We start from the raw sequence: 15,651 nt of genomic DNA on the forward strand, positions 1-15,651 counted from the left end.
GTAAGGCAGCTCCAAAATGTAGTTGTTTCAGCCTAACTCAGTGCTCAGTAGAAAATACAGACCGTAGGCATTGGTCATCTTCTCTAGTTGTGCCGTGATTGGCTCAGTGTTCTGTCACTCATGGGTTGCAACAATTGCGGCGGATAATTTTAGAAAGAGAGGGTCCAGATTGTCTAGCCCAGCTGATTTGTATGGGTCCAGATTTTGCAGCTCTATCAGAACATCAGCTATCTGGATTTGGGTGAAGGAGAAGCGGGTGGGGCTTGAGCAAGTTGCTGCGGGGGGTGCAGGACTGTTGACCAAGGTAGGGGTAGCCAGGTGGAAAGCATGGCCAGCTGTAGAAAAATGCTTATTGAAATTCTTGATTGTTGTAGATTTATCGGTGGTGACATTGTTTCCTAGCCTCAGTGCAGTGGGCAGCTGGGAGGAGGTGCTCTTATTCTCCATGGTGTCCCAGAACTTTTCAGAATTTGTGCTACAAGATGCAAATTTCTGTTTGAAAAAGCTAGTCTTTGCTTTCCAAACTGACTGTGTATATTGGTTCCTAACTTCCCTGAAAAGTTGCATATCACAGGGGCTATTCGATGCTAATGCATTATGCCACAGGAGGTTTCTGTGCTGGTCAAGGGCAGTAACGTTTGGAGTGAACCATGGGCTATATCTGTTCTTAGTTCTACATTTATTAAATGGCGCATGCTTATTTAAGATGGTGAGGAAAGCACTTTTAAAGAATAACCAGGCATCCTTTACTGACGGGATGAGGTCAAAATCCTTCCAGGATACCCGGGCCAATCCAGCATAACGTTCTGCCACGTTCAAAACAACTGGACACTCGGAACTAGGCAATCTCAGACTTCAGTGAGTTCAAGACAACTGGAAACTCGGAAAAACAAGCTCTGACTGGGAAAATGAGTTTTGAATGGTCATCCAACTCAGAATTCAAAGTCCGGAACTCGGGCCTCTTTCTGGAGCTCCGACCTGAAGATCACTGACATAATGATTAGACCTTGTTTTTTTCCGAGTTCCCAGTTGTCTTGAAAGCACCATAAATCCAGAGAATTCCAGACTTTGATGACACTAGTTTGATCTGCCACGCCACCTTCCTGTTCAAGTGAGCGCAGCACAACAACGGTGAGTCTTAAAGAAAAGTATTGTATGCTGCTGCCTAAATTATGTAATATGCCAGGGAGATATGTATACAGTAGCTAAGAAAGTAATACTAAGTGTATGTTGTGTAGTAAGCTGTTAATAGCCCATGTGCCTCACCATAATAATTTGGTTCCGATCCCCCTCTGAAATTAGCCTACTGTTCTGACATGGTGGTGCACATGTAGCCTATAGCCTGTTTTAGAAAAATGTCATCATCAAATATTGTAAGAGCTTACTTTGTCTGCTTATATGCCCCCTTTATTTATCCTATGGTTCTGACTTAGTGTACAGAGAGACTACTGTAAGAACGGCCCATGTTCTGAATTATGTTACTGTACATTTCAAAAGTGATGAACCAATAGCTATATTGACTACATACATTTTAGCTCGCTCATTAATGTCTTAATGATGGATTACCTCTTATCTGCTCATCATTCCCTTTTGTCATAGTTTGTACATCTCAATTGTTGTAGGCCTATTGCTTCTATAGGACAATCTCATTAGTATCTTTTTCATAATTTTAGGCGATGTTGGAATTATTTCATTGTTTTTCTTACTTTGTGTATTATAATTAGCTCATGTTCTTTTCTTGACGAGGAAGAGATACTATATAATGTTGTGTCTGTAACCATGTTTGCCAGTGACAGTCTCTTCTCATTCAAATATTTGTTTTCAACTAAATGCTCCATAATAGACCCATGTAATTCCAGTTGATGTTGCGAGGGTTGTTTTGTTTGCACAATCTACTGTCTGTGCGTCGGTATATTGTATATAAAAGTGGACCCTCATGATTGTATTTTCCTTCATTTTTAGACCACATAGGCCTAATAAATTACTGCAAATGGTAGGCTAACCGCGTGTCTCTCTCTCTCTGTGTGTGGTGACTTAAAGAACAGTAAAGTTAAGGCCTCAACATCTTGCTGAATTTATCTGAACTAACATCTTTCAGAATTTCTGTCGGTGTCCATTTTGAAAGTGCTGAATGAATAGGCCTACCTCTTCGCAGCTTGTTTGCTTGCACTTGCTTATACTTAGAGTTAAGTGTTAATGATATAAGAAGAAACATTATGAATTCACTGAACATAAATGCAATAATGTTTGTGTATGGTTCAAAACTCAAAACTAATTTTGGCATTCGTTATTATAGAAGGAGAATGCGATTCTTAACGACTTACACAAATTCACAAGGAGTCAGTAGTAACCAAATTTGTTTAAGCAAGTCAGCCATATTAGCTATGGTTTTTAAAAAGGCAGAAAATTAGGCTGAATGAACTGTTTCGCTGCCAGTCAAGGGTCCGCTGATAGCCAGGTACAGCGGAGGTAAGGATTCACTCCATGGTGCTGAAAAGAAAGCTCTACTGTTGGCACAGCTTTCTGTAGGCCCTAACAGTTTGTGGTTAATGTTTGTCACCGTTATAGTGCAATTAAAGTATTATTTAGTGTTGTGTTGTGTAGTGGCTTTTCCCCAGCAAGATTTACATGCTAAAATCATCACTCTGTCTGTGAACTAATACAGTAATAATACTAATACTACACATGCAAAGTGTGGCACAGAGGATGATAACAACACCATTGTATTGTGTTGTAGTGAGCCAAACTCTGCATGCTGACAGCTGATGTAGAGCACTCCTTTCGTGGTAGCAGACCCTTTTATCTATTCCATAAATATGGCATGCGCTGTGGGTCTTCTCCAACCCCTTTAGGAATCTAAATACACAAACAGTCCATCTATTTAAATTACAAGATAAACTGCACATGGAATGATGGGAAAGAAAACTGGTGGAAACAAGGATATGAGGCTAATATTATTTGAATTTTGTGGCACTGCTATTATGTGCTAATGTTATTACTATGTGAAAACATTGTTTTAGCAGCACATGATATTTCATTTGAAAGGTGTAAGAATATATCATTCAAATAGTGTAAAATTCCCACAATAAATCAGGAGCGATGAAAGAATGAGATTTGGTGAGACCAGTTCAGCACTTCAGTGTCACATTTGTCATAAGGATCGGACCAAGGCACAGCGTGGTATGCGTACATTCTCTTTTTAATGAATTAACAAAAACAAACAACCAAACAAAACGTGAAGCTATACAAACTAGTGCTGACAGGCATCTAAACATAGACAAGATCCCACAACTAACAATGGGGAAATGGCTACCTAAATATGATCCCCAATCAGAGACAACGATAAACAGCTGTCTCTGATTGGGAACCATATCAGGCCAACATAGACATACAAAACCCCTAGGTGACAAAAACCCTAGACACACAACTAGAGTACTCACCCAGTCACACCCTGACCTAACCAAAACATATAGAAAAACAGAGACTCTAAGGGCGTGACATTCAGAACCTATTTCTGGCACATGAAATGTCATTATAAGTGTGACTTGAATGTCTTTCAAATCTCATACAGAAGTAGAATCAGTCATAGACTGTTCTCTCTGCTACCGCACGGCAAGCGGTACCGATGCACCAAGTCTGGAACCAACAGGACCCTGAACAGCTTCTACCCCCAAGCCATAAATAGTTATATAGTGTCTATAGCCAAGTTATCATTACTCATTGTGTATTTATTTAATTTATTTTTTCTCTCTGCATTGTTGGGAAGGGCCCGCAACTAAGCGTTTCACTGTTAGTCTACACCCATTGTTTACTAAGCATGTGACAAATACAATATTATTTTATTTGAATTTTAGCCAGTTTGCCACAGCAGGAAAATGATCATGCAGCAACAGGAAATGTGAATTATTACATGGATTATATTCAATGGACATTTTTGTAGGGGCTGATACATTTTTCATGTGCGAAAATCAAGTCTGAAATTTCATGTGGAAATTAAAAACTTCAGAAGGCTTTTTCAAACCAAATGTACCACACGTTTTTGATTTCCTGCATTTCAGAAAATGTATCCTGCAACAGGATGATCAAATTAAGATCCTACGTATGTAGTTATTGACAAAGAAGATAGTTCAATCAGTGACATCATTAGGGGAATGCTCTTGGCTTTTCTCACAGATAAATACTTGTCTTTGATTAACCAAAATGTTATCTTCCTTTAATTCATTCATTTAGATTAGTTTATCATGGAAATGTATCTCCACTGCAAATATGGTGGGGACATTTGGTCTATAGCAAAGAAATTACTTAGCTAGATCATCAATCGTGGAATGGATCTTAATGGTTTGTTGTTGTTTTTCTCATCATAATGTGAGTTTAATTTGTTGGCTTAATTGCTTTGGGTTTACTTATATGGCAATATTCAATGTTCATTCTAGATCTAATGTAATGCTGATGTTTAAAGGTCAAGGGGTAGATTATTTACTGCTACATGCAAATATTTATTTAATTGATAATCACATTTAAATGCTTTTTTGTTGTTGTACATAAATTATTTTAATACATTTTTTATTTGACCTTTATTTAACTAGGCAAGTCAGTTAATTAAGAACAAATTCTTATTTACAATGATGGCCTACCCCGGGAAAATCCTAACCCGGACGACGCTGGGCCAATTGTGTGCCGCCCTGTGGGACTCCCAATCACGTCCGGTTGTGATACAGCCTGGGATCGAACCAGGGTCTGTGGTGACGCCTTTAGCACTGAGATGCAGTGCCTTAGAACACTGATTGATATAATTCTGAACATGTAAGGAAAAACATCTCCATATGGATTGACACACAGTGATGTACACAGTCCAGGCCTTATTGCTATCTCTGTCGTCCTCAATATCAGGACAGTTAGACCGGTATTAGCTGAGCTTGGTTATATGTCCATGCACTTTCTCTCCATGCCTTCCACATAACCTTGAGGATGGTATGTGGGTGTTTGTGTGTGTTTATGTGCATGTGTCTGTGCATGTCTTGTGTGTGTGCCTTAACCTTTACCCTCCCTACATAACCTCTCTCCTCTCTGTATACTGCCCTGTATCCAGAGATCCTACATCCAACACTGGTGTGCCTATCTGTGCACTCTCAAAGTTAACAATGTGACAAAAGAGCCTGGGGACATTCTTAGTGTTTTCATGACTATGGCAGGAAACTTAATTTAATCCTGTGAGCATGGGCACTGCCAGCAACCCCGAGACAGCATAATGAAACCTCACACAGGGAAAGCCTGACAGCCCTCCCTGGGCCATGCTGGGCCCAGAACTATTTTAAGGCTCTGTGGGCTGTCTGCTGTCTCTGTCGTTCGCTCTTCCTCTGCCTCCCTTCATCCTAGCCTGTTGTGTCCCCTAATTGCTAGTCATGTTCCTCACTGTTGTTCAGTCAGATAGACCCCATTTGGTCAGTGAAGCCCAAGCGTTTATTGGGCGAAGTCCCTTCTCTGGAGAATCCTCTTCACCAGAATGTGCACAGTGATTGGCTTAACAACTGTTCTTTGGCGCTCTAAGTGGATGGGTGCATCTGCTCCCATCCAAGGAAAAGTAGGGTGGCTTTAATGCAATGCAATTTGTCTTCCCTACTGAGTTCATGATCAATACCAATTTTATCACAAGTGGAGCAATGCCAAGCTTATTTGCACTGTCAGCAGTTGTATATTGATTGATGTGTCCAGAAATATTGGCATAAGCAGTGTATTTCCCCCATCCAGCTGGCTTTCATTAAGTCATTCCATGCAAAAACCCTCAAATTGTAATTGGATCCATTTCATGTCGGTTTCATATAGGAAATGCATCGATATCAGGGATTATTGTCATGTGTGTGTGTCACGCCTGCTCCCGGTCCCCCTCCCTGGCGCTCGAAGGAGCCAGGCTCCCCAGAATTACGCACTTCTGCCACCATCATTACGCACAGGTTTCGTCCCCCGTCATGCGCATCAGCAATTATCGGACTCACCTGGACTCAATCACCTGTGTCATTACCTCTCCTATATCTGTCTATTCCCAAGCTCTGTTCCCTGCTTCAGGATTAATGTTCATATGTCGTTATGTATCCCGGTGCTGACGCTGTTCCTGTCCTGTTTGATGTCTGTTCTACATTAAATGTTCAACTCTGCGTAACTGCTTCTCTTCTCCAGCGTCGGTCCTTACAGTGTGTATGTCATGCGGATTGTTAACAGGGTCAATAGACATTTTCTGATTGCATTTGAGTGATGATATTGAATCGCCTGATACATCCAATGAGAACTCAGGTCAACAAAAACCCAAACAAAAGCATGCAAACAACAATTTAGAGACACGATATCTAACAGAGAAACTCAAAACATATCTTGAAGATATTTCAGAATCTGAATGTAGCTCGACCCACAGGGCACAACCTGGTTGAATCAATGTCGTTTCCACGTCATTTCAATTAGCAACACGCATGCCCCGCCCACCTGAGGATCTGTCTTTTTCAGACATCTCTTTCCTGTGTCACTTAAATCTCGCTGGATCGATTGCTTGAATTTTACACCTGCAACTCTCAAACTCGCTCGCTTGTCGTTCCAACCACGGAAATGTTGGTAATGACAATAGTATCTATAAGCCAGAATGTTCAATACAATTATATTTGACATTACTTACATTACCGGTTGTACATGATGTTGGTCCTTCTGGCTTTAGGAGGTGGAGATAGGGTATCCACAGGAAAGTGTTGTTTACCCAACTTTTTGTGGCGCTTGTAGTTTCTGTTGCATGTATTTTTTTTATCTCTTCTTGACTCATTGCACTTGATGAACAATGTGTAAAAAACAGCCGAATGTAACCGAACGTAGACCACCGAAACAAGCTTCCTTGCAATCAGCTGGATGTGTTTACGTTTTGGTCAGGCCATATTGTGCAAGTGTATGTCACATGCAAATTGCATCAGCATTGCAAATAAAAACCGTAAGTACAAACTGATATACAGACCAGCATAGTGAAAGTCAGGTTAACAACACTACTCTGTGGAAATTTGGTCTAAATTTTCGAGCAGCAGAAGGACAAATCACACAGACAAACGGTAGAGCAAGTTTAAATGTAATTTTATTCAACATTCTAGCTTGTAAGGAACATTTACATAATTTTGCACACAAATGTCTCAGGCTGTACAGTATATATTCATTGTGTATTACAACTTAATTAATCAGACAAAGAGGCTCAATGAAATACATTGTCTTTCCTTTGAATCTATAAGAACACTAAAGCTTCATCAGGAATTTAACGCACCGTCTCCACACTTACAGTACCAGTCAACGTTTTGGACACAGACTCATTCATTTCTTTATTTTTACTATTTTCTACATTGTAGAATAATAGTGAAGACATTAAAACTATGAAATAACACATATGGACTCATGTAGCAACCAAAATAGTGTTAAACAAAAAAAACAAAAAAAAATAGATTGGAGATTCTTCAAAGTAGCCACCATTTGCCTTGATGACAGCTTTGCACATTCTTGGCAAACACTCAACCAGCTTCATGAGGAAGTCACCTGGAATGTTTTTCCAACAGTCTTGAAGGAGTTCCCACATATGCGTACAGCGTAAATTGAGACGCCTTGAGGTAAGTGGGTGATAGTTCTGGTTGGTTAAAGTTAAATTCATGGAATAGGGGTGTGGTATATTGTATAGATTAAATGTATGCCTACATTCAGATATAGATATCTCTGTTCAATATCACTTGTCCTTCCATTTCCTGACCAGTTGTCTGAGACAGGGATGTTGTTCAATATGCCAATTTGTAAGCAAGTTCTCTGCATTTGAGGCTACTAAGCCCATGAAACTAGTCTGCAAAAATCTTGATGTTGGAGTAGGATGTTTACATACACCTTAGCCAAATACAGTTAAACTCAGTTTTTCACAATTCCTGACATACGATCTTTGTCCCCATGTGCAGTTGCAAACCGTAGTCTGACTTTTTTTTATAGAGGTTTTGGAGCAGTGGCTTCGTCCTTGCTGAGCAACCTTTCAGGTTATGTCGATATAGGACTCGTTATACTATGGATATAGATACATTTGTACCTGTTTCCTCCAGCATCTTCACAAGGTCCTTTGCTGTTGTTCTGGGATTGATTAGCATTTTTTGCACTAAAGTATGTTCATCTCTAGGAGAAAGAATGCGTCTCCTTCCTGAGCGGTATGACGGCAGCGTGGTCCCATGGTATTTTTATACTTACGTACTATTGTTTGCACAGATGATCATGGTACCTTCAGGAGTTTGGAAATTGCTCCCAAGGATGAACCAGACTTGTGGTCTACAATTGTTTTTCTGAGGTCTTGGCTGATTTCTTTTGATTTTCCCATGATGTCAAGCAAAGAAGCACTGAGTTTGAAGGTAGGCCTGAAATACATCCACAGGTACACCTCCAACTGACTCAAATGATGTCAATTAGCCTACCAGAAGCTTCTAAAGCCATGACATCATTTTCTGGAAATTTCCAAGCTGTTTAAAGGCACAGTCAACTTAGTGTATGTAAACTTCTGACCCACTGGAATTGTGATACAGTAAATTATAAGTGAAATAATCTGTCTGTAAACAATTGTTGGAAATATTACTTGTGTCATGAACAAAGTAGATGTCCTAACTGACTTGCCAACACTATAGTTTGTTAACAAGAAATTTGTGGTGTGGTTGAAAAACAAGTTTTAATGACTCCAAGTGTATGTAAACGTCGACTTCAACTGTATATAGCAAGCTCATACTCCATGTCATCATATAAGACCTTATGTGCCTTGCTACTCTATTAAAGCTTCTCTTTCGCACAGGTAAATGTTCATTTTCCTTTTTGACAATGTACCTCTTCAGTGTCATTCTGACCATTTTTTTTCATCCCTTCCTGCTGCTTGAATGGACTTCTTCCCTTCTCTCACTTCCTTGGCTGCACTCTCAAGAACATTAAGGGGGGATAGACCCCTGCTTGTTTTACGTTTGTATACACCGGGCATGATTAAGTCTACTCTGTAACAATAAAAATGCACTTGAGTTCATATGCATGAGACATTACAAAACTACTCTGCATATTATGCATAAAACTGACCAAATGTAATCATAAAGTGTGGCCATTGGCTCAACTTACCCCATGGCAAACATTTTAACTATATTAGTCAACACAGCTACAAGGATGCACTTTAATGCTCGGTTTAGGACCTCATATTGTAGATTACAGAGACCCCAAATGATGTATAAAACAATCTTAAATCTACCTTGTCACGCCCTGATCTCTTTTACCTGTCCTTGTGCTTGTCTCCACCCCCCTCCAGGTGGCACCCATCTTCCCCACTTATCCTCTGGGTATTTATACCTGTGTTTTCTGTCTGTCTGTGCCAGTTCATCTTGTTTGTTCAAGCCTACCAACGGTTTGTGTCTCAGCTCCTTCTTTTTCCAGTTTCTATTTTCTCACCCTCCTGGTTTTGATCCTTGCCTTGCCTGACCTGACTCCGAGCCCGCCTACCTGACCACTCTGCCTGACCCTGAGCCTGACTGCCATCCTGTAGCTTTGCTCCACCCCTTGATTACTGAACTCTGCCTGCCTATCGTCCTGTACCTTTGCGCCTACTCTGGATAATCGACCCCTGCCTGCCTTGACCTGTCATTTGTCTGCCCCTGGTGTTACAATAAACATTGTTACTTCACACAGTCTGCGCTTGGGTCTTACCTTATCCAGAGTACATACTTTGTTTGTTTTTTTACCTAACTTACAACTTTTTCCATTTGGTTTCTTCCTCCACAGACTTGATGAAATTATGACATCTTCCTAAATATTTGGTCACATTATACATTTTGTGTATGGTTTCCTAGAAACAAGGGGTGGGTCAACTTACCCCACTCTCCCCTATTGTTCTCCCTCGAAATTAAATGCATTATGCATACCCTAACAGCCCTGATGCCTGAATAAATCAGCCCTTGCCCCTACATTATTGTCTAACTGTAAACAGACAGTGTTCCCTTTAGATGTAAACAAACACCCACCACTGTTGAGTGTCCGGACAGCTTTTAAAGTACCACAACAGCAAAGTTCCAGATGAAAGACCATACCCAGAGCTTGATGTTGTGCAAAAATTTAAGTTGATAGGTCATTGTTTTAGTCAAAGTATGAAGTATTTGGGCTTGAAGTGGGAAATCCAAAGTGGGAACTTTGTGGGTATCTGTGTCAATGCTATGTGTTTCCCCTATGAGATGACGTGCTGTAACGGTTTTCTTCCGCTGAAGGAGAGGAGGACCAAAATGCAGCGTGGTTAGTGTTCAACATCTTTAATATAGACAAAAAAACGAGAACACTACAAAATACAAAACAATACACGTGAAAACCGAAACAGTCCTATCTGGTGCAATGACACAAAGACAGAAAGAAGACAACCACCCACAAAACCTAACACAACACAGGCTACCTAAATATGGTTCCCAATCAGAGACAATGACTAACACCTGCCTCTGATTGAGAACCATATCAGGCCATACATAGAAACGAACAAACTAGACACACAACATAGAATGCCCACCCAGCTCACGTCCTGACCAACACTAAAACAAGGAAAACACAAAAGAACTATGGTCAGAACGTGACTCCGACCGCACAACCTAAACCTATAGGGGAGGGTCTGGGTGGGCATCTGTCCGCGGTGGCGGCTCTGGCGCTGGACGTGGACCCCACCATTGTCTTTGTCCACCTCCTTAGCGTCCTTTGAGTGGCAACCCTCGCCGCCGACCTTGGCCTAGGAACCCTAACAAAGGGCCCCACTGGACTGAGGAGCGCCTCTGGACTGAGGGGTGCCTCATGACTGAGGAAACTCCTCATGACTGAGGAAACTCCTCCGGACTGAGGAACAGCTCCGGACTGAAGGGCAGCTCATGACCGAGGGGTAGCTCAGGACCGAGGGGTAGCTCAGGACCGAGGGGTAGCTCAGGACCGAGGGGTAGCTCAGGACCGAGAGATAGCTCAGGCTGGTTGACGGCTCTAGCGGCTCTGGACAGGCGGGAGACTCTAGCGGCTCTGGACAGGCGGGAGACTCTAGCGGCTCTGGACAGGCGGGAGACTCTAGCAGCTCTGGACAGGCGGGAGACTCTAGCAGCTCTGGACAGGCGGGAGACTCTAGCAGCTCTTGACAGGCGGGAGACTCTAGCAGCTCTGGACAGGCGGGAGACTCTAGCAGCTCTGGACAGGCGGGAGACTCTAGCAGCTCTGGACAGGCGGGAGACTCTAGCAGCTCTGGACAGGCGGGAGACTCTAGTAGCTCTGGACAGGCGAGGCGCACTGTAGGCATGGTACGTGGTGCCGGCACTGGTGGTACTGGGCCGAGGACACGGGAGTACTGGGCTCTGGACACGCACAAGAAGCCTGGTGCGGGGGGCTGCCACCGGAGGGCTGGTGCATGTAGGTGGCACTGGATAGACTGAACCGTGCAGGTGCACTGGAGCTCTTGAGCACCGAGCCTGCCCACCCTTACCTGGCTCGATGCCCACTCTAGCCCGCCGATACGAGGAGCTGGAATGTACCGCACCGGGAGGTGGGCAGAGCTAAGCACGAGCTAGCGAGATCCTATTGGCAGCATCTGCAAATTTACATTAGGGAACGCCTACTCTGTGAAGTGTAGGCATTTCCTAAGCCTTTGCACTCCGAAACAACGCGTTTAAAAAAAACGTAGTCCTCTCTGTTTATAAAGATTTTAGTTTGGGAACAGAAAACTGTATTGAGATTAAATATTTAATCGATGAGAAAATTTGCAGAATGTCAGCCAAAATCAATCTCTTTCCATCTTCTCCCAATGCCGGCCAGTGGGTTTCCTCTCACTACCATTTTTGGTAGTGAGAGGAAACGGCAAGCGGATGCTTCACATTTATACATCCAGTGAAATATCTGTCTCATTGTTCTATCTGTGACTGAGTTGAGCCAAACAGCCTTTCGAAGTCCACTTTGGCTTATGAGCCCTGGAGTGGATTAAAATAGTTGGTGCAAACATATTTTTCACCTCCACTTTTTACCAGATAATTAACATAATAACATAATCCATTGGATCGTTTTTTAATTTTCACTTATTTTTCAAATCCATCTCCAGAAGCAGCCATAGCCAGCTAACTAATATTTTGAATACTATGTAAAACAGCAACAAAAGATAACAGCTAGCTAGTTAAATAAAGGTACAAATAATAATTAAAAAATAATAATAATAAGGTTAGCATGCTAGCTAGCTACACTGACAGCTGTCAGAGCCTTATTTGTTGTTGCTTCTCTACACTTCACATGGAATTCACAACAGCGTTCACACCCCAAATTGTGAATATGTATGAGCCTGCATCATTCTTCAGAGGTTCAACTCAACAAGCGCTTCTGTTCTAGGACAGGAATTCCTTTGAAATAGGGGTGGATACTTCCTCTGGAGGGAGCCTTTAAGGTTATCAAGCAGGAGAGAAGGAGCAGGAGAGAGAGGGAAAGGTTAGACTATAGGAAGTCTGCTCATCTACTGTTACCCAGGGAATGGCTCCAATGTTTGCTTTTAATTTCCTCCATGAAGGGTCTGGGTGTGAAATGTACATGTTGAAGTGTATAGTCCAGGCAGAGTAGCTATGGAGGTGTGCTATTAAGTTAGAGAGAGAAGGTAATAGATGAAGAGTAGAAACCTCAGACAATCTACCTACATTATATCATCCTCCTACTTCTAGTTCTGGTACAGCTGAACACAAAGCCCATGCAGTGCTGACAGAAAGAAGCAATGACTGCCATCTCCCAGTCAGCATAGTGAGATCAAAGTGAAAGATGGGTCAATGCTTAATTACTGCCCAGTCAGAAGACCTTGGGTTTCTCCACTATCCCAATAGCTTTATTGAAAAATGTTTCTGAAGATTAACTTAAGCAGTTTTTATGAGATGTGAAAATACGGAGGTAAGCAAAGACCCAGACCAGGAGTTAAAATGCCTTGGGGAGCAGAGGTTATATGACTGATGGTCTACCAATAGCCATTAGCCATTTATCATTCCCTGCTGCCCTGACAATTGTTTTTGCTAAAAAAGGGGAGAGATAATTTATACATTCTAGAAACAAAGTTAGTCTATTTAGCCCCGAATGAGACCTCAGACGGTGAAAGGAGCAACACAGAGAATCAATGTCTCCAGTGGTTCTGTAAAAGGAGCGGCACATTTGTGAGTCAATCATGTCCTTCTTGCCCCATTGCTCAGGACTTGTCTTCAACAGCTCTGTCCGTTCATCTGTGGACGAAAGGCTATAGGGATGCATGTCTTCAGAGCCAGGGCTGACACCTAGTATAGGAGCCAGAGGTGATGCTAAAGGGAGAGGCCTAAGCTAAGGTACTCGCCCCTAGAATAAAATCAAATCAATTGTTATTAGTCACATGCGCCAAATACAACAGGTATTTCACCTTACAGTGAAATGCTTACTTACAAGCCCCTAACCAACAATGCAGTTAAAAAAAATACGGTTAAGAATAAGAAATAAAATGAATGAGTAATTAAAGAGCAGAGACTATATACAGGGGGGTACCGGTACAGAGTCAATGTACCGGTTAGTTGAGGTATTATGTACATGTAGGTAGAGTTATTAAGAGACTATGCATAGATGATAACAACAAAGAGTAGCAGCAGTGTAAAAGGGGGGGGGGCAATGCAAATAGTCTGGGTAGCCATTTGATTAGATGTTCAGGAGTCTTACGGCTTGGCGGTAGAAACTGTTTGGAAGCCTCTTGGATCTAGACTTGGCGCTCCAGTACCGCTTGCTGTGCGGTAGCAGAGTGAACAGTCTATGGCTAGGGTGATGAATACAAATTGTCTATTTAACTATGTGTTAATAATTGAGGCCGATGATTAACTGTGGAGTGGGATTCACCCAGGGATGCTGCTTTCTATCTCTCTTTCTGTCTGCTAATGGCTAGAGATGGGATTACCCCAGCCCCTCCCCTGCAGCCTCACACTTAGGCTGATCCTTGATGATGATCTGCATAGTTTAGGGGAGGTGTATTGAAACCAATACCTAGATCAACAATGACTTCGACAGCAATTGATCAAACCTCTCTGGTTAGTGCAATAGGTGGACTATTGGATCAACTGGATCAACTACAGCGGGGCAAAAAAGTATTTAGTCAGGGACCAATTGTGCAAGTTCTCCCACTTAAAAATATGAGAGAGGCCTGCAATTTTCATCATAGGTACACTTCAACTATGACAGACAAAATGAGAAGAAAAAAATCCAGAAAATCACATTGTAGGATTTTTAATGAATTTATTTGCAAATTATGGTGGAAAATAAGTATTTGGTCACCTACAAACAAACAAGATTTCCTCCTCTCACAGACCTGTAACTTCTTCTTTAAGAGGCTCCTCTGTCCTCCACTCGTTACCTGTATTAATGGCACCTGTTTGAACTTGTTATCAGTATAAAAGACACCTGTCCACAACCTCAAACAGTCACACTCCAAACTCCACTATGGCCAAGACCAAAGAGCTGTCAAAGGACACCAGAAACAAAATTGTAGACCTGCACCAGGCTGGGAAGACTGAATCTGCAATAGGTAAGCAGCTTGGTTTGAAGAAATCAACTGTGGGAGCAATAATTAGGAAATGGAAGACATACAAGACCACTGATAATCTCCCTCAATCTGGGGCTCCACGCAAGATCTCACAACGTGGGGTCAAAATGATCACAAGAACGGTGAGTAAAAATCCCAGAACCACACGGGGGGACCTAGTGAATGACCTGCAGAGAGCTGGGACCAAAGTAACAAAGCCTACCATCAGTAACACACTACGCCGCCAGGGACTCAAATCCTGCAGTGCCAGACGTGTCCCCCTGCTTAAGCCAGTACATGTCCAGGCCCGTCTGAAGTTTGCTAGAGAGCATTTGGATGAACCAAAAGAAGATTGGGAGAATGTCATATGGTCAGATGAAACCAAAATATTACTTTTTGGTAAAAACTCAACTCGTCGTGTTTGGAGGACAAAGAATGCTAAGTTGCATCCAAAGAACACCATACCTACTGTGTAGCATGGGGGTGGAAACATCATGCTTTGGGGCTGTTTTTCTGCAAAGGGACCAGGACGACTGATCCGTGTAAAGGAAAGAATGAATGGGGCCATGTATCGAGAGATTTTGAGTGAAAACCTCCTTCCATCAGCAAGGGCATTGAAGATGAAACGTGGCTGGGTCTTTCAGCATGACAATGATCCCAAACACACTGCCCGGGCAACGAAGGAGTGGCTTCGTAAGAAGCATTTCAAGGTCCTGGAGTGGCCTAGCCAGTCTCCAGATCTCAACCCCATAGAAAATCTTTGGAGGGAGTTGATAGTCCGTGTTGCCCAGCAACAGCCCCAAAACATCACTGCTCTAGAGGAGATCTGCATGGAGGAATGGGCCAAAATACCAGCAACAGTGTGTGAAAACCTTGTGAAGACTTACAGAAAACGTTTGACCTCTGTCATTGCCAACAAAGGGTATATAACAAAGTATTGAGATAAACTTTTGTTATTGACCAAATACTTATTTTCCACCATAATTTGCAAATAAATTCATTAAAAATCCTTCAATGTGATTTTCTGGATTTTTTTTCTCATTTTGTCTGTCATAATTGAAGTGTGCCTACGATGAAAA

General features: G+C 42.1%; 1 pseudogene; it reads right to left on the reverse strand.

The window, feature by feature from the left end:
- The window catches only part of LOC139382609 (uncharacterized), a 113,031-nt pseudogene that overhangs the window by 59,225 nt on the left and 38,155 nt on the right, over window positions 1-15,651 (reverse strand).

The sequence above is a fragment of the Oncorhynchus clarkii genome, chromosome 24 (assembly GCF_045791955.1).
Source record: "Oncorhynchus clarkii lewisi isolate Uvic-CL-2024 chromosome 24, UVic_Ocla_1.0, whole genome shotgun sequence".
NCBI lineage: Eukaryota > Metazoa > Chordata > Actinopteri > Salmoniformes > Salmonidae > Oncorhynchus > Oncorhynchus clarkii.